Source organism: Panthera pardus, unplaced genomic scaffold (genome assembly GCF_024362965.1).
Source record: "Panthera pardus isolate Hobbes unplaced genomic scaffold, ASM2436296v1 HiC_scaffold_6, whole genome shotgun sequence".
Taxonomy (NCBI): Eukaryota; Metazoa; Chordata; class Mammalia; order Carnivora; family Felidae; genus Panthera; species Panthera pardus.
Window position 1 is genome coordinate 13,886,804 of NW_026526991.1, and position 18,303 is coordinate 13,905,106.

General features: G+C 43.0%; 1 protein-coding gene and 1 long non-coding RNA gene across 4 annotated transcripts in view; one reads left to right on the top strand and one right to left on the bottom strand.

Annotated features, from left to right (window-relative positions):
* Positions 1–18,303, top strand: part of LARGE1 (LARGE xylosyl- and glucuronyltransferase 1) — a 540,881-nt gene that overhangs the window by 368,711 nt on the left and 153,867 nt on the right. The gene's annotated exons all lie outside the window — the stretch shown is intronic.
* Positions 14,762–18,303, bottom strand: part of LOC109265483 (uncharacterized) — a 29,091-nt gene continuing 25,549 nt past the window's right edge. The window contains exon 4 of the long non-coding RNA XR_002079211.2: positions 14,762–15,018. This is a non-coding gene — a long non-coding RNA (uncharacterized LOC109265483). The remainder of the gene's footprint in view (positions 15,019–18,303) is intronic.

Genomic DNA, 18,303 nt, shown 5'->3' on the forward strand with positions numbered 1-18,303 from the left:
TTACTGATATTTCTTCGCTTTGTGCTGTGCAAAGGTGGGCCAAGGAGCCAGGCTATCTGGGGCGATTTGCTAAAATGAAGGCTTTTGAATCCAGTTACATCGATGTGAATCCCAGCCCCAAGATGCCCTAGCTTGGATCACCTTGGACCAAGCAGTTCAGCTTTTCTGTCTTCAGTTGTTGGTTTTTTTTGTTTTTTTTTTCAATGTTTATTTTTTAGAGACAGAGAGAGACAGAATGAGCAGGGGAGGGGCAGAGAGAGAGGGAGACACAGAATCTGAAGCAGGCTCCAGGCTCTGAGCTGTTAGCACAGAATCTGACACAGGGCTTGAACCCACAAACATTATCATGAGATCATGACCTGAGCCAAAGTCAGATGCTTAACCAACTGAGCCATGCAGGTGCCCCCTTTCCGTCCTCAGTTTCTTCATCTGCAAAATGGATGTGATAGTACAGCCTATTTCATAGAGTAGTTGAAAGAGATTAATTGGAGGCAACCCATGTAAAACCCTTTGGCCAGTACCTGGACCAACACTCAGAGTCACCTATTGTCACTATTAGGGTCAGAGTCACCTGTTGTCACCTTTAGGCTGAGTGATAATGTCAGCTGCACAGATGATGCAGACTGTAAGAAAACACCATGCCCATGGGAGTATTCATTTGGACAGAGAGGATTTTTACCAGGAAAGTAGCCTAGATAGGTTATTTCTCAATTGGAGAGAGTACATGCGAGTTATTCGCCAGAGCACTATGGCTCTCCTCACTTATCCAGCCATTAAACATAATTTTGACTTTAATGGGGCACTCTGATATTTCCTATTTTGCCCTGAAAATGGAGTGTGAGGAGGCAGCATGGTAGAATATGTTGCCTTTCAAGACAGGGTGCACATGGCCCACCCATTGTTCTCCCCTCTCCCCTTGGGTGCCTGCTATGACTCCAGTCACTGTTCCAAGCCCCCAGGACAAGGACAGTATGTCCTTCCATATGGTAAGAAATTTAAAACATTATTTTTCAGTTAAAACACAAATACAAGATAAAATGCACAAATGATTACGATAAAAATTGAGACTTCAAAGAAATGGCTTGCTTACCGGCAGGCTAATCTGGGCTGTGTATTCATTCCCCAGGGTCCTAGGATTTACGTTAGTGAAAAACTCTGCAGAGCTCTGAGAGCATCCAACCTGTGCCTTCAGACAGACCAGCTGTAAGTCCTTGCTCTGCTCCCTGCTTGCTGTGTTACCAGAGTATACAAGTTGGAGATTTAGTTTCTTCTGCTATAAAATCACGATGATACTGCTTTCTACTTCAGTAGATTTGGGGGAGAGTCAAAGGAGATAACATATGTAGAGGTGAAGCACAGTGTCTGTCAGGTGGTGTTCTCTCCCACCCTCCTTTGGCTTCACTTGGCACATTCAGGAATCAAGGGTGGCCTGCTCTGTTCCCTGGGCCATGGAGCGTACAGCCCAAGAGCTCCTGTTGCTTTGCGCTTCTCAGCTAGAGAGGCTCCATCCCGCAGCTCACCCCGCAGCTCAGAGTATTTTTGTGCCTTTCCCTCCATCTTCCTTGGTGATGCATTGGCTCATCTGTCACCTGCCAGTGGCTGACCGGTCCCATCAATCTTACTGTTACTTGCTCATCCGCCAGCCTTTTTTCTTCTCTGTCATCGCCCATTTGGTAATTCAGCACTTTTCTGGCACCTGCTCGGCGCAGAACATTAGCATCTTTTGCAAGTTTTCAGTTTTCAAATATTCTGTGAAACTCTTCTCATGTATTGAGCCCTGCAGCCGCATCGGTGGGTCAGTCCCCACCTCGGCAGAAATTTTGCCTTACAACTTGCTGTGGAATGGTGGGTTTTTGGTTTTGTTTTGTTTTGTTTTGTTTTGTTTTTCCTCCTAACCTCATCTGCATTTTGTAGTAATTCAGCCACATCTCAAATTTCTCTCCTGTGTCAATTCGACAATTTTGCTTAGTTTTAACTATGCAGGCAGTGTTGGCCAAAAAAGACTGAATTCATACTTTTCAAAAACTTTTCAAACCTACCCAATGCTGGACACAAAACTGGGGCTAGAAAACCCGCCATTGAGTTCCAATTTAAATGAAGTGGCTCATTGTCTAGGCAAAGCCCCATGTGATTTCCCCTCCATAGACCAAGACCTGAGCTCAGGGGAAATGCAGCCAACCAACACTTTCATTAGAAGTAAGTTTGGAGAAGATTCTTTCCTCTTCAGAATTTTCTCTCACCTTGAAATGAGAGTCCAGCATCGTCTTTTAAATTATTGAGCCCTAGCTGCCTGGTGTAGCCCAATTGAGAATATGCATTCATCTTTCTAACTATTTTTATCAGAGGTTCTGTCTGACCCCCCCCCCCCCCCACAGGTACAGGTCAACTGACCTCAGTCTTCCTATCCACAAACAGCTAATGTATAAAAACATGGTTCCTGCTCATGCCTACTTAATACTTCGTGAGGGGTTCTGTGTGAATCAGTTGGTTAAGCATCTGACTTTTGACCTTGGTTTGGGTCATGATCTCATGGTTTGTGAGTTCAAGCCCCACCTCGGGCTCTTTGCTGTCAGTGGGGCCTGCTTGGGATTCTCTCTCTCTCTTTCTCAAAATAAATAAATACACTTAAAATATTTTTTTTAAAAATAGGGGTGCCTGGGTGTCTCAGTCGCCAATTTGGGCCCAGGTCATGATCTCATGGTTCATGGGTTCGAGCCCTGTATGGGGCTCTGCATTGGGCTCAGAGCCTGGAGCCTGCTTTGGATTCTGTGTCTCCCTCCCTCTCTGCCCCTACCCCCGCTCTCAAAAATAAATAAACATTAAAAACTTTTTCTGATTTTAAAATATAATTGTTAAGCTGTATCTCTATAACCACATGTAGTAGGTGGCCATCTATTCAGGAAAGAGCATTTTCATGCCCTCGAACTTCCAGACACTGTGTTGCCAGCACTGTGGGATTAAGGTATGTACCTCCTCTAGACTGCCTTGAAAGCAGATGCTATTCCCTTTTACAAAAGAACATTCCAAGACCCAGAGACAGATCTGCCCCCGTGGTCCTACAGCCATTTCAATGGGGCATGAGGGTGCAGGGCTCAATTTTGTCTCGTCGAGCTGCTGAGATTTTTTTACACGTTCTCCAGACAATATATAGGTAACATATGAGAGAAGAAACATGGGTTAGGAGGGAAGAGAGTCTGGGGAGTTGGTGCCAAGGGTTTGAAGAAGTGAACAGCAGAAAAGACCCAAGAGGTGGGGCCGCTGTGCAGCTCAGGGTGGGGGGCAAAGAGCCATGTCCATACTTACAAGCTTTGAAAACAAAGAGTATCTCCACCATAACTGAGTATCGAGAGTGTTGGAGATGATGTGGAGGGTCAGTAACCACCTTGAAGTCACTGCAATGCCTTCCCATACGAGCTGTCTCTTTAGTGAGCAGATAAGCTGTACAGGATTCCCAGGTGCCCACTTTCAGGTTTACTAGTCAGGTCATGCTAGAGTTGTATCTTACCATCGTCAGACACTAAAATCAGAAGCATTCCCATAATGTACTTACTAGATAACAGTGCGTGTACTATACTAGACAGACAAACAACGGATTTAGATTAGGAATGATTATAGTAGCAACAATTCCTATTTATAGAGGAATTTTCATGTTCTTGGTGCGATTTCAAACACTTCTGCACACGTTATTTTATTTAAATGGCACATCAGTGCTTTATTGTGGGTGGGCAGGGTGGACAGAAAACAGGTCTTTTTCAAGTTAGGACAAAATGATAGGGGTTCTTTTATCCTCTATGGTAGAGAAACAGGGCAAGCTTTGTAGCTGGTGTTCCGTGAAAGGTTCTAGAATAAATAAACGAAGATGGATAAGACACTGTCCCTGCCCTTCAGGAATTTGAACCCACTGGGACTAACATATACCTAAATCCATAATGTAATATTGTATGATACTAGATGAATCAAGGTGTTTATAATATGCAGGGAGAAATCCATCAGGGGGAGAATCAGAAAAGCTCCAGAAAGTACCATTGCAGTCAGGGCTTGGAGAGGAAACAGAGGAGGAAGTGGCCACCTATGCAAGTGCATGTACAATAAAAGATGCGTGTACAGTTTGTGCATGTCCAGGCGCAGTGACCTTCTGTGTAGACGGGAACACCACCTCTCCATCCCCATCTTTGCATTCCTATATCCTTTCACCTCCCTTATCCTCGGTACTTGCCATCAGCTGAGCCTCTACAGTGTTGCCTTGCTTATGATCCCTCTCAGCCACTAGAGCATAAGCTCCATCAGGTGTTGTCAGGGCATCTGTTTTGTTTGTTGCTACAGCCATAACGCTTAGAACACCTCCCAGCACATGGCAAATACGCAATAGAAATCTATTGAATGAATGAATGATAATTTCAAAGGATTTAAGAAAATAATATAATATCTAAATGTAAGGAAAGTACCCCCGCCAGCCACCACCCATGTTTTGGTTTCTGTAGTACCTATCGCCATTTGGCATATCCTATATCTAAATACATTTACTTATCTCTTGTCTGTCTCATCCGACTACATTGTAACCTCCATGAGGGTAGGGATGGGATCTTGTTTTCTCTTGCCTTCACTGTTTGTATCTCTAGTACCTAGCATAATATTTGGCACCTAGGAGTGCTTAATAAATAATTTTTGAAGGAATGAATGGCTGAATGAGGCTGTCTCTGTGAAATTGAATGCAGCAGGAGTAGGTAGGGGTCTGGGGCAGAGGAGTAAGGGTGGGTTTGGCGAACTATAGTCAGGTTGTGCAGGGGATCCTATGCCAAGCTGAGGGCTTTTGATAAGTAATCTAGGGAAGAGTGCTTTGTGAAATTTTTGAAGCTGGGGGATCTGATCACAGTTGCATTTTACAAGGGCCATTGGGTGTGGCCAGAGGGAGTTTGGGAGCACACTAGAGCTTGTATAATAGAGAGTAGGCTATATCTGGAGGGAAGACTCCTTACATCCGAGAGTATTGCAAAGCATTTCCGCAAGTCATAATGATTGAGCACATGATTTATGTTTGAGGTATGGCTCCTTAGTGCTAGGTTATCAGAATTAATATTGTCAGGGCAAATGATAGGGGAGCCATTTGGCTTGTTGGAGTGGATTCTGCATGACTTTTTAATAAATGTCTTTATTTGATCTGTGCTAATTAGTAAAAGATCTGAAAATGTAATACCTTTGAATGGTGCTGAACTGTTAGTAACCACAACTACTAAAGGTGACCCACAAAGCCATCCAGATGCCCCCAAGGCACTTTGTTAGGACAGACCACAAAGGGGAACGGCCTCACCCTATTAGGCCTGACAAATTACTGAAAATCTGCTGAAATTTCACAAGTGTCTATGGAGTTGACCCTCACACCCTGGTGTTGATTTTTCTCATTTCTCCTTCCATAACTTATTTTATATTTGCCAGTTACGATAGGATTTTCTAGAATGATGGAAATATTTTATGTTTGCACTGTTGATTAAGGTAGTCACTAGCCACACTGGTCATTAAGAACTTGAGATGCAGCTAGTGTAACCTAGGAACGAAATTTTAATCGAACCTAGTTTTGATTAGATTTAAGTAGCTGCAGGTGGCTGGTGGCTGCTGTATTAGGTAGGTACATGGCTAGCACAACTCTAGATATCTGGACCAACCTCGTTTGACATTTCCCCAATTCCTGTTCATCATTGAAGTATTTAATCCCAACCTAGTTGCTCCAGAAACACTCTTTCTTAGGAAACCAAAATCCCCCACCAGTACCTTGATCTGAGGCTGATGTGGAGTGGAACAGATTCTATTTGTAAAAGTACTTCTTCACACACTGCCTGACTCATAGTAAATGCTCAATAAAGGTAGCATTTATTTAACACTGGCAGTAACCCTAAGGGGAGCTATCATGATCTCCATTTGTAGATAGGGAAACTGAAACACAGAATTTTAAATCAAGTGCCCATGACGGTTTTGCAGCCAGTGAGTAGCAGAAGAGAGATTCTGAATGCACTTTCCTAAGCACTGGGCCAGAAAGCAGACTTACTTTCTAGACTTCAGTGAGTTTTTCCTCTTTACTCTGCGAAACAAAATCACCTCTTAACAGTGGCAACAACACAGCATCCTTAGCAACGTGTTCTCAAAACTTCCTTATTCGAGAGGTATACTGACCCTGTGAGATGGACAGGCATGTTCTCTGATTCCCCGGCTTGGCAGCAGGAGAGAAAGACCTTTAAAACCAAAGTGCTCCCCAAAGGTACTGGACAGAGTAACTCATGAGTCAGAAAAGCATTCAGAGGGGTGTGTGTTGGGTAAAAGGACTTGGAAGAGAAAAGGAGAAAGACCTTAGGCTGCTGCAGAGAACCCTGTCAGACTGATGTAAATCGAAGCAAGAGGAATTGGTGGCCTGCACCAGGGAGTGGGGCCAGGGAATTCAGCATCTTGTGATGACGACAGGAGGCAGCCTTCTAACCCCTGGTGCAAGTGAGTTACATCTTTCTTTCCAGTTCCAATGAGATTCTTTAGCCCCATTGCCTAGATCAGTGTCTTGCTGACAGGAGATTTTCAATAGTCATCTGTTGGATGGATGAACAGGTGAATGAATAAATAATTTGATGAGCATAAGTTTACGGTTGCCCTAAAGGACTTCTAAAAAAAAAAAAAAAAGTGTTTGCTTCTGTGAACTTCTATAGCAATCTGGAGGGACTGGAGAATCACCTGGGGCTGTAGTCACTCATTGGGAGAGAATGTAAGAAGGGAATATTTGTGTCTGCAATTCAGATCCAGCCTTTTGATAAAAGTCACAGAATCACAATAAGAGCACAGTTATTTAACTCAGTAAACAGATTCGCTAGGAATCTAGATATATCCTCCTAAATTTGTTACAAAAGTTTTGGCAGCCACTTCCTGAGGATCCTGGAACCCTCAAGCCAAGTCTGGGGAGTGGGAGCCTGTGAAACCACCTAGTTTCATCCCGTCCATCAGGGAGGTGGGGGAGGAGGTGCCAGGAGTAAGGACATAGAGCTGAATTGGCATGGTTTGTGTAATCCCCATGGGATTGCTGGAGGGTGACAGTTGCCTGAAGAGTATTTAAATGCAATTTGGGTGAGTTATGTGAAAATTAGCTCCCCTGCCTCTTGGTGCTCTTTTTCTTCCCCTCTCTGAAGTTACACTTAATCTCATCGATGCAGTTTCTCAGTCTTTCTCTGGCTCGCTCTCCCTATCGCTTCTGTTTAATCCTGCTGTCTTTGTCATGGCATTTTGGGAGCGCACTGAGCTTGATTTTGATGCTCTGTTTGAGATTCTTGGAGCTGATTAGCCAATAGATAAAGTTAATGAGATCATCTAGATGACAGCACTTAGTAAACTGTCAAATGCTGTGCCAGTGGAAGGGGGTGGCACGGGGTGGATGGTAGGGAGAGTAGTCAGACATCCACCCTGCTTTTGGTGGCTGTGTGTTATTTTCTCCATACAGTCCGTATGATAACAAGGAACAGATAGATGCAAGAGCCGTTGGGCTTCGGGTCCCTCCAGCCCTCTCATTTACATAAGTGAGGAAGCCGAGACTCAGTGTGGACAAGCCATATGCTCCAGCTCAACCAGAAAAGTAAGTGTAGAGTCAGCCCTGGTGGCCAGGGCTCCCATGCTCTTTCCTGGCCTCCCTGCCCCTTTCTCTCCACCAGCACTAAGTGGCAGACCTGCAGAGGCTGTCCCCTGGAGTGGTAGTCTTTGTTACTAACAGTTCTTCACTGGGTGGAGAAGAGTGCTGGCTGTTTTGAGGTAATTGTCCTTGGATGTTAGTGACAGAGCAGCAAACAAAACAGGCAAAGTCCCTGTCCTGGTGGAGCTGGTATTCTGCCCCAGGACAGCACATAAATACATAGTGTTTTAGGTGGTGGAGCATGCGTGGGGTGGGGGTGGGGGGGCGGTGGGGAGTAGAGGAGTTGCTATGGTAACTGGGAAGTACAGTCTGAGAGGCCTCACTGATTGATAGCATGGTGTTTGAGCTGATGATTGAGTTTGGGTGGTGGTCTAAGAAAAAACAGCATCTAAGCTCCAGAAAGTCCTTGAATACCCTCTAAAACGTTCACAGTGCGAATCTCTAACTTATGGGATTACAGTTCCTTTTTTTTTTTTTAATTTTTATTTTATAGAGAGAGAGTGCAAGCAGGGCAAGGGACAGAAGGAAAGAGAAAGAATCCCAAGTTGGCTCCACACCCAGCGCACAGGGCTCAATCCCATGACCCTGGGATTCAAGCCAAAATCAAGTTTCAGATGCTCAACCCACTGAGTGAGCCACCCAGGTGCCCCTACAGTTCTTTCTATTCGCTATATTTTTATTCCTAGCATTTTGCACGAGAAATATATATTACTTTTATAATAATAAAAGATTCATCGATTACTGTGAGTGAGGGGGGTTTCAATGTAGTGAAGTGATAGATTAACAAGCCACAATGAGTGTGGAAGAAAGAGAGAAGTTGAACGAGAATAACCAGATGGGGCGTGGCTCAGCATCCTGTTGGCAAATTTAAGTAAAAATGTGGCAGCAGGAGAGTAAAAGCAACCATTATGCTTGATTTTTTTTTTTTAATGTTTATGTATTTTTGAGAGAGACTGAATGCGAGTGGGCTAGGGACAGAGAGAGAGGGAGACACAGAATCCGAAGCAGGCTCCAGGCTCCGAGCTGTCAGCACAGAGCCCGACTGTGCTCGAACCCATGAGCCATGAAATCATGACATGAATCAGTTGCTCAAACGACTGAGCCCACCCAGGTGCCCCCATTATGCTTGATTCTTAAAGTCAGCTAAAGAGTAAGCCCTGGACCCCTCCTGCACTTGTGTCCTCCAGTACAAGCCCCCCAGAGCCTTCCTGCATGCCCTGCCCAGCTCACTTCAAGATGGCGGGATCCTCGGGCCCTTTAACATTGCTGGTACCTACAGATGCAGAAACTCTGAGAAGATGGGAAAAGAGGAATTTATCATCCCTTAACATTTTTTCTAGAAACATTATTTCTTTTCCAAGTATGATTCGCAGTAAGATTTATTGAGTATTCCTGTTCCTGCATTTAAATAGTGATGACATTGGTTGTAGGGGGAAAAAAAGTCTCTTAAATAGTCATTAAGTGGGAACTCCTCAAGGTTAGAGACCGTGGCTCATTTTTCTTTGTATCCCCCGTAGCACCTAGCTCCATAAATATTTATTGATTTTATTAGAAAAGATTGTTTGATAAAGTGAGAAGAACAATGGAAATACAGCTAATTTTTTTTTTAAACGTAGGGATATCAGAATCTCCCCCACGCTGTCCATTATCTCGTTGTTTACTGTATTTGGTGAGGAGCACCTTTGAAATGTCCCACATTTACAGTCCAGTGATAAATGCATTTGTAGGAAGGAGATGGTGGTCATCATCCCACATCATGGCTTTCCACTGTTTGTACCCACATTCTCCTCAAACATGCTCACAGATTACCAGAAAAATCTAAACTTGCAGCCATCTTGGTTGTAGATCTCACTGTGCCAGACCACCACCATGATGCCTGCACCCACCGCCAGGCCTGGCCCAGACACAGACTGGCACTCTCTCATCCTGTGTCACCCTCCCCAGATCTCCAACCCATTGCTGTGTCATTCCTGCTTCTGAAGAGAATTTTAAAAGCCAGTGGCCCACTATCCTGCCTCCATCAGTTTAACTGAGTGAAGATAATTTAATTGTTTTTTAATGAGACAGGAGCTTTAGTGGCCCGCGGTTATAATTAAGAGTGTCAGCGGTCATTAGAAATATCCACTGTCCTGGTGCAGTTCTCTCCCTCAGCCTCCTGTGGCTACTGCCCCACCCACTCTCACCTGTCCCCATCTGTCTTTAAGCTTCTGTATCTTGATTTCTAGCCTGCCTCTTCACTGCCTTATCCTCCTTCTGTCTATCCTTTCCTCCCCTGTCCGTAAACTACCTTGTGCTCAGTCCTCTGGGCATGAGAACTCAGTGGCCAGTTTTGCATGCCTTCCCATCCCCTAAATCAATGTATCTCCAAGCTTTGCTGGACTGCTGGCTGTGCAGGAAAGCATTCTCATTAATAAAATGGAATCTTGGATCTCCAGGGTGGCTGTGGAAGTACAAATGCCTTTTCTAAGAAAGGGTAGAGGGCCTCTGAATTTGACCTTCCGTTAGAGCCTTTCTCCCCGCTCTCACTGCTGCCATATTGGTGGCCTTTGGGACGATACCACTTAACCCTTAATGCCCTGGCCCAAGTGTGAGCCAAACCCAATGCACACCAGACAAGTCTTTCAAAAAGATTCAAAATTTGCAATTAGAAAGTAGTGGGGAAATGTAATTCATAAATGGAACCACAAGAGACATGACAGTAAAAGATCAACGGTGGAGTTTCTGGTTCTGTAGTGGTTGGTTTGCTCCAAGACCTTGTAAGGCCCGTCCTATCTCAGGTGGGATCTCTGCTTTGCTGGTTTCCCAGCACCCTGTGGAGAGGGCACCATACCTGTCCCCACCAACTGGGAGCTGCACCAATGCTCAGACTCCTGGCATCATCATTTTGAGGAACAACAAAGCCAGCTTTCCATTAATAGAGACAAGGGTCTTTTTACTCTGATTTCTCTGCTCATGGAGGAACTTTCCTCTAGGGGAAGTAACTCATTGATTAACATCTCCCTACAAGCGAGACCCTCCTTTAACATGCAGGAAGTGGCCTTACTGACCCAGAAACTCAGAGTCCCTTGAGGAACTCCAAATTCTCAACTCTGTTGGTGATGTCCATGTCCCTCAAAATTGTATTGTTCTAAATGAGGCTGCTGCTGCCTGACTTTGCTAAGATAACTGGTAAGGTTTCTGTAGGGACCAATTTCTACATTGACTGCCAGCATCTCCTTGGGTTGGTGATTGCTCTAAGGGATGAAGTTTACCACCTTGAAGAAAATTCCTTTGGTCATCCCATAGATTAATTACTGATAAACTTGGAGTGAACGGTGGTGGTTTTCTCTCCTGTCATTTTACCAATAACTATTTGATAAGTAAGGAGACAAGAGAAACTACAAGTAAAAATTGGGAGGGTGGATGAAGAGACGAGACAAAACACTTAAAAAAAATACGTCGAGGGGCGCCTGCCTGGGTGGCTCAGTCGGTTAAGCATCCGCCTTCAGCTCAGGTCATGATCTCGCGATCCGTGAGTTCGAGCCCCGTGTCAGGCTCTGTGCTGACAGCTCAGAACCTGGAGCCTGCTTCTGATTCTGTGTCTCCCTCTCTCTCTGACCCTCCCCCCATTCATGCTCTGTCTCTCTGTCTCAAAAATAAATAAACATTTAAAAACAAAAACGTCGAAATAAACTACTCTAGGGAAGATGTACATCTTAGATGAAAAATAATGCATCAGTATTTCAGTATGTAAAATGTTGCTATAAATCAATAAGAAAAAAATAATGGGCAAAGAACATGGATATCCTTTGCTTAAGAAAATCCAGAGGCCAATTAACATAGGAAAAAATTCTACTTTGTGACTAATCAAAAAATGAAAAATAAAACAGGAATTAAACACTACCATATATACATATACATGTGTATATATACACGTATATATACATATATATAAATATACATATGCACACACACACACACACACTCACACACACCAGTGATGGTAAAGATAAAAATGTAAGGACTTCTTTTCTTGCTATAGGTAGTATAAGTGGCCAAAGCATTTTTGCAGGACAAGTTGACAAAATGTATCTAATTTTAAAAATATGCATGTATGTGACATGGCTATTTTATTTCTAAGAAATTATGGGAGATGAGAAATTATGGGAGATATTTATCATTATTTGTGATAAAATGTTGAAAACAAATCCAGCATCCCAAATCAAGAACTTGTTAAATTGCAGTGTGTCCATAGAGCAGAATGCTAATGGAACTAGTAAATAAAAGGTAGAATATTGACATGAGTAAATGCTGATGACATATTTATAGATCAGCTGTAAAAGTAGGTTACATAGTGCCTCTACCATTACCCTTTTTTTGTCAGAATATGTATCTGTATCTCAATATGGAATAAAAGTCTAAGATTACATTTTAAAATTACCTCTAGGTGATAAGAATGCAGGTAATTTTATTTCCTTGTTTGTGCTTTATTCTGATTTGCACATTTCATGCAAGAACACTTTTTTTGGGGTCTCGTCATCAGACCATCAGAAATCAAGAATGATAAACCTATAAGTTATTGGAAACGTGAGGTTTTGATTGACTGAGATTTCATTTACATGTAGTCTTTAGAGAATGTGTCTGTTGTTTAAAGCAAGGCCCAGCTCTCCAAACCAGGAATAATAGACTTCTTTCTGGAAAATACTCCCAGGGAGAACAGGAAGCACCACAGAATCTCCTGTGGGGCACTGTGGGGCTTGTCTCTCCTCCCTGGGCAGAGAACCAGAAAAATGAGCAGGAGATTTATACCCACTTGACTTCTTGTTCTTATCCTTTTTGATTAAAAAATACATCAAGACATGAGACGGATGGAAAAACCCATAAAAATAGTTTTACTGCATCATAAAAGGCTTACATTTTTGACATTAGGATCATGAAGGGATTAATTGAGACTGTCATTCTCTGCTTTCCTCCCCGAGTGCACTCTAGCTGGGGTGGCGCAGCCCTGCTCTGCGATGTGTGAAGCCACAGAAGGTGCTTGTTCCTTTCCCTCCTGCTGCTGTCAACCCACTGTGTTGAGTTGAGGCGTGGTTCTAGGTCTTTGTGGCTCCTGGAGGGCAGGGCCACGTCTTGTAGTCCCTCAGCTTTGTACATTGCCTGACCCCTAGGAGACCTTCATGTTGCTACTGTCTCTCGGCTTTCATTTTGACTTGCATGAATGTTAAACTGTCCTAATAATTTTGAGGAATCAGCAGATCAGGAAATAATATGAGAGCAATTTGATTTGTCAGTGAGTAGTAATTGTTTACAGCTAATTTTCCAAATGGGTAGCTCAGCTTAGTTTATTCAATTATTCATCTGCTCATTCAACAAATATTTATTTAGTCTCTGTTAGTGCCAGGCACTGTTTTAGTCCCGTTGGATACAGCAGTGACTAACAGGGGACAAAAAGACACTTTTTACGAAGCTCATATTTCAGTAGAATTGAGATCAGTTCCTTCCTTCCTTCCTTCCTTCCTTCCTTCCTTCCTTCCTTCCTTCCCCCTCTTCCCCATCCTTCCTTGTTCTAACCATCTGCCCATCTATCTATCCATCACTTATTGAGTGCTCATCTGATGCCTGGTATTGTGGTAGGCATTGGGAGATACTGATAAACAAGGCCCTGCTCCTGTTCTGAAAAAGTGGAAGGTCTAGTGAGGAAATGAGACAAGATCAGGGACTGTCCGGTAAGTGTTATGCTGGGCATAACCCCAGCACGCCCAGTGGAGGCACATGGGAGCACCACCCACACAAACACATCAGCTACAGATCACCTCTTTCCTGGCTGCAGGAATGCCTGTCCTTATCTAGTTCCTGCTTCTGCAACTCACCTGCTCTGGATGGAAAGTTGGCCTCAGGAATCACGCAGAAAGAAGTCAAGAGGTGTCACGTTGCCACCAGGGAACACAAATGGTAGGGTTCCTTGAAAAATAACTACTTTACTGGTAAAATTCTTGATATCAGCTATGTATTGAAGCACCCACTCCGTGAGCCTCGAAGACTGGGGATGCAAACCCCAAGCAGCATCCCATGGGAAGGAGAGCCATCAGTACTTAACCACCTGTAAGTGCCAGCTCAGTGATGTGGACCGTGTCTGTGTTACAGGAATTCCATAAAATGAGAGGGGGAAGAAACAGGCTTTTATTGAACACCTATTAGATTCCTTCTAGGCATTTTGCCAGATACTGCCTTGTGCTATCTCATTTAATTGTCAAAGAAATCCTGTGACAGTTTATTAAGCTTTCACAGCTGAAGAATTTGTGGTTCAGAGAGGTTAATTGACTTGGCCAAGGTCACAGGTATCGAACTGCATAACTGAGTCCCAAACACAGCTGTCTGCCCTCTTCATCCCTCTGCAATTAGGGAAACAGCATGGAGGAGGGTTTACCCTTTGGTGCTTTATTTGAAGTTCCCTTCTGGCAATGATTTCATCCTACTTGGTAACGCAGCACTGTTTCCCAGACTATTTTGGAGAACAAAGATGTTAATAGGTATTTAACCAGAAAAAGCTTCCATGGTTAAATACATTGGGGGAAATGCTGGGTTAAACAGGTTTAAGTAGGGAGCTTCTTTATCTCTTCAGGTTACATACATGTCCTGTGAGGCTCGGAGAGGACATTGTGGCAGGCATACACGAACACACAGTGCATCATGGCACTTGTGTCCCGTGAAAGCCAAATTCAGAAATACCATTCCTTTACCAGCATCTGATGAGCTATTCTGAGAATGGCACCCGTGGTCTGCGAGCCTGCCTTTCTCTGGACTGTGTCCTATTCCTCCCTCCCTCCCCAGTGCCCACTGAACTTGTCATCACTACAGCCTAATCCATATCTGAGAGGGTGTGTGAAATGGGCCTTGACCTTGACTGAAGAACTGAGAAGAAGGCTTCCAGGAAGAAGGTCCTAGGGCCCATGACTCACATGTTCAAGCAGAGAGGCTGCGTTTTGGGGAAATGTAGAAAGAATCTGGGTAAGGCAGGGTGAGGATTTTAGATTCTTTGGCAATCAGAGATTCTTTCTCTGGGCATTTGGGCTATTTTTATTGCAATGAAATGGACTGTGCAAGATCTGAAAAGACAGATGGTAGTCATAGGCTTTAATTCTCCATTTATTAGCAATTCATTGCAATTCTTAGTGTTACCTAGGTCATAGTCATACTGCTTTTAGCCCTTTGCTTGAAGTGGGATTATTCAGTGGAGCCCTGGGACTGGAAGGACTCACATTTAGGGGGGTGGGTGTGGTCTGCATCCTTGGCTGGGGGGGGGGGGTTATGCTTACCTGTGGACAAGCTTCTGGGGGTATCTTCTGAATCCTTTGATAGATTCCCTTGGACGTGAAATTAAGTTCCTGTGAGCACAAACAGCATTCTTGTACCTTTTTCAGTACCTTATACTGAGGCAATTTTTTTCCTACTCTTTTGTTGAACCCAAAAGAGCAAGACTGCATGGTTTCTAAACAAAGCAGGACTTTTGTCAGAAAATCTTTAGACAGCATAATTATCAAATAGAAACTTTCAACAAAGAGCCCTTCAGAGGTTGCAGAATTCCCCTTTCCTTGCAGCTGACAGGCAAATGCTTTCTTGGAAGGGACCCATTGGCCTCGCCTTACTCTTGCTGAAGTGTCATAATTATACTCTGTTGATCCCCTCCTGACTTGTATAAGAAGGAAGAATCTACACACACAAGTGTCAAGATCTCTCAAACCCCAGGTGGGGCTCTTCTAAGAATATTTCTTACAGAATCCCCTTGGCACCCATGGCACTTTGAAAACTAAGTCACAATGCAGCTCTTAGCCCTTCTTTTTCATCTCTCTGAAAACTTTTTCCAGGAAAGTTATTTCTACATGACCTGAGAAAAGAAAACGTGTGGCAGGCTCATAAGGCAGCCCCCCCAAAAAACGGTTTCTTCACGTCTTGGGCGGTCCTGAGCCCCTTGCTGCCTTTTGTTTCTGGTAAACTAAGCTGAAGAAGAGCAGGTATGGTAGGCTGCTCGGCCACCGGCCACCGTAGCAAAATACCATAAATGGGGTGGGGTGGGTTGAACATTTATTTTCTCCCAGTTCTGGAGGCAAAGTAGTCCAACATCAAAGTGCCAGCAAGATAAGTTTCATTCTGAGATCTCTTCTCTTGGCTGGGAGGCTATAGCCAGCTGGCTGTGCGCTCACGTGACCTGCTCTTTACGTGCACATGGGGGGATGGGTGTACACAAGCTGTCTGCTGTCTCTTCTAAGGCTATGATAATGGATTAATTCTATCAGACTGGGTCCCATCCTCATCACCTCATCTAACTCTAATTACCTCCCAAAGGCCCACCTCCAAATACCATCACGTTAGAGGTTAGGACTTCAGCATAAGGATTTGGGGAGGATGCAAACATTCAGTCCATAACAGCAGGTAGCATATCACAGTACATTTCCAGGTAATGTCACTAAAGCTTGCTGTCAGCATTGAGGAAGAAAATCCTGTGTTACAACATTTTGACACCACTGTTTGGGTCTCTAATTCTGCCCTCTTTGTTCATGACCTTACCATTATTTGGGGCCTGCCTAAATAGTACCTAATTATTTCCTAGGGGTGGAGGTGTGGAACAGAATCGGAGTGAAAAGTTACCTTATTTAAATGACAACACATTGTAATTGCACCTGTCCAAACTATGGGCTCTAGATGGTTTAGGGACAGGAGAGATGTGTTTTAAAAGAATGGCTAATTTACATCAGTATGAGAAAGGATAAAAATCATATGATTCTTTCCATAGATTGAGAAAAAGCATTTGACAAACATTCATGATAAAAATCCTCAACAAAGTAGGTTTAGAGGGAACATACCTCAACATAATTAAGGCCGTATATGAAAACCCCACAGCAAACATCATACTCAGTGGTGAAAAGTTGAGAGCTTTTCCCCTAAGGTCAGGAAGAAGACTGTATTCAACATAGTACTGGAAGTCCTAGCTTCCAGTCAGACAAGAAAAAGGAATTAAAGGACATCTAGATCTGTAAGGAAGAAGTGAAACTTCCACTGTCTGTGGATGACGTGATATTATATATATAAAACCCTAAAGAGTCTAACAAAAAACTATTAGAACTGATAAATGAATTTAGTACGGTCACAGGATACAAAATCAATGTACAGAAATCCATTGCATTTCTATACACAAAGAAACAACAGAAAGAAATTAAACACTTCCATTTGCACTAAAAATAGTAAAATATCTAGGAATAAACTGAGGAGGTGAAAGAACTGTACTCTAAAAACTGTAAAACCTTGATGAAAGAACTTGAAGATGATGCAAAAAAATGGAAAGACATTCCAGACTCATGGATTAGAAGAGCAAAATTGTTAAAAATGTGATACTACCCAAAACAATCTATACATTGAATGCAATCCCTATCAAAATACCAACAGCATTTTTCTCTGGACCTGGAACAAACAATCCTGAAATTTGTATGAAACCACAGAAGACCGTGAATAGCCAAAACAATCTTGAAAAAGCTGAAGGCATCACAATTCCAGATTTCAAGTTACACTGAAAAGCTGTAGTAATCAAAACAGTATGGCACTGGCATACAAATAGACACATAGATCGATGGAACAGGATAGAAGATCCAGAAACAAACTCAAAATTATGTGGTCAATTAATCTTCTACAAAAGAGGCAAGAATATGCAACGAGAAAACGTCTCTCTAACAATTGGTGTTGAAAAACTGGACATTTTGTTAACATCATACAGAAAAAAATAAACTCAAAATGGATTAAGGATCTAAATGTGAGGCCTGAAACCATAAAAATTCTAGAAGAGAGCACAGGCAGTAATTTGTCTGACATCAGCCATAACAACATTTTTCTAGATATGTCTCCTGAGGCAAGGGAAATAAAAGCAAATATTAACTATTGGGACTACATCAAGATACAAACTTCTGCACAGCAAAGGAAACAATCAACAAAACTAAAAGACATCCTTCTGAATTGGAGAAGATATTTGCAAATGACATACCCGATAAAGGGCTAATATCCAAAGTATATAAAGAACTTCCACAATTCAACACTCAAAAAACATCTGATAGGCAGAGGACATGAACAAACATTTCTTCAAAGGAGACATACGGAAAACAACGGACACATGAAAAGATGCTCAACATCACTCATCATCAGGGAAATGCAAATTAAAACTACAATGAGGTATCCCCTCACACCTGTCAGAATGGCTAAAATCAACAACACAAGAAACAACAAGGGTTGGCAAGGATGTGGAGAAAAAAGAACCCTCTTGCACTATGGGTGGCAAGGCAGATTGGTGCAGCCACTGTGGAAAAAAATGGAGGTTCCTCAAAATATTAAAAATAGAACTACCTGTGAGCCAGCAATCCCACTGCTGAGTATCCAAAGAATATGAAAACACGAATTCTAAAGGATCTGTTCACCCCTGTGTTAACTGCAGCATTATTTACCAAATTATGAGAGTAGCCCAAGTGTTCATGGATGGATGAGTAAAGAAGACATATACATATACACACAACTGAACATTATTCAGTCATAAAAAGGAATGTAATTCTGCCATTTGCAATGACACAAATGGAGCTGGAGTATGATGCTAAGCGAAAGAAGTCAATCTGACAAAGAAGTACCATATGGTT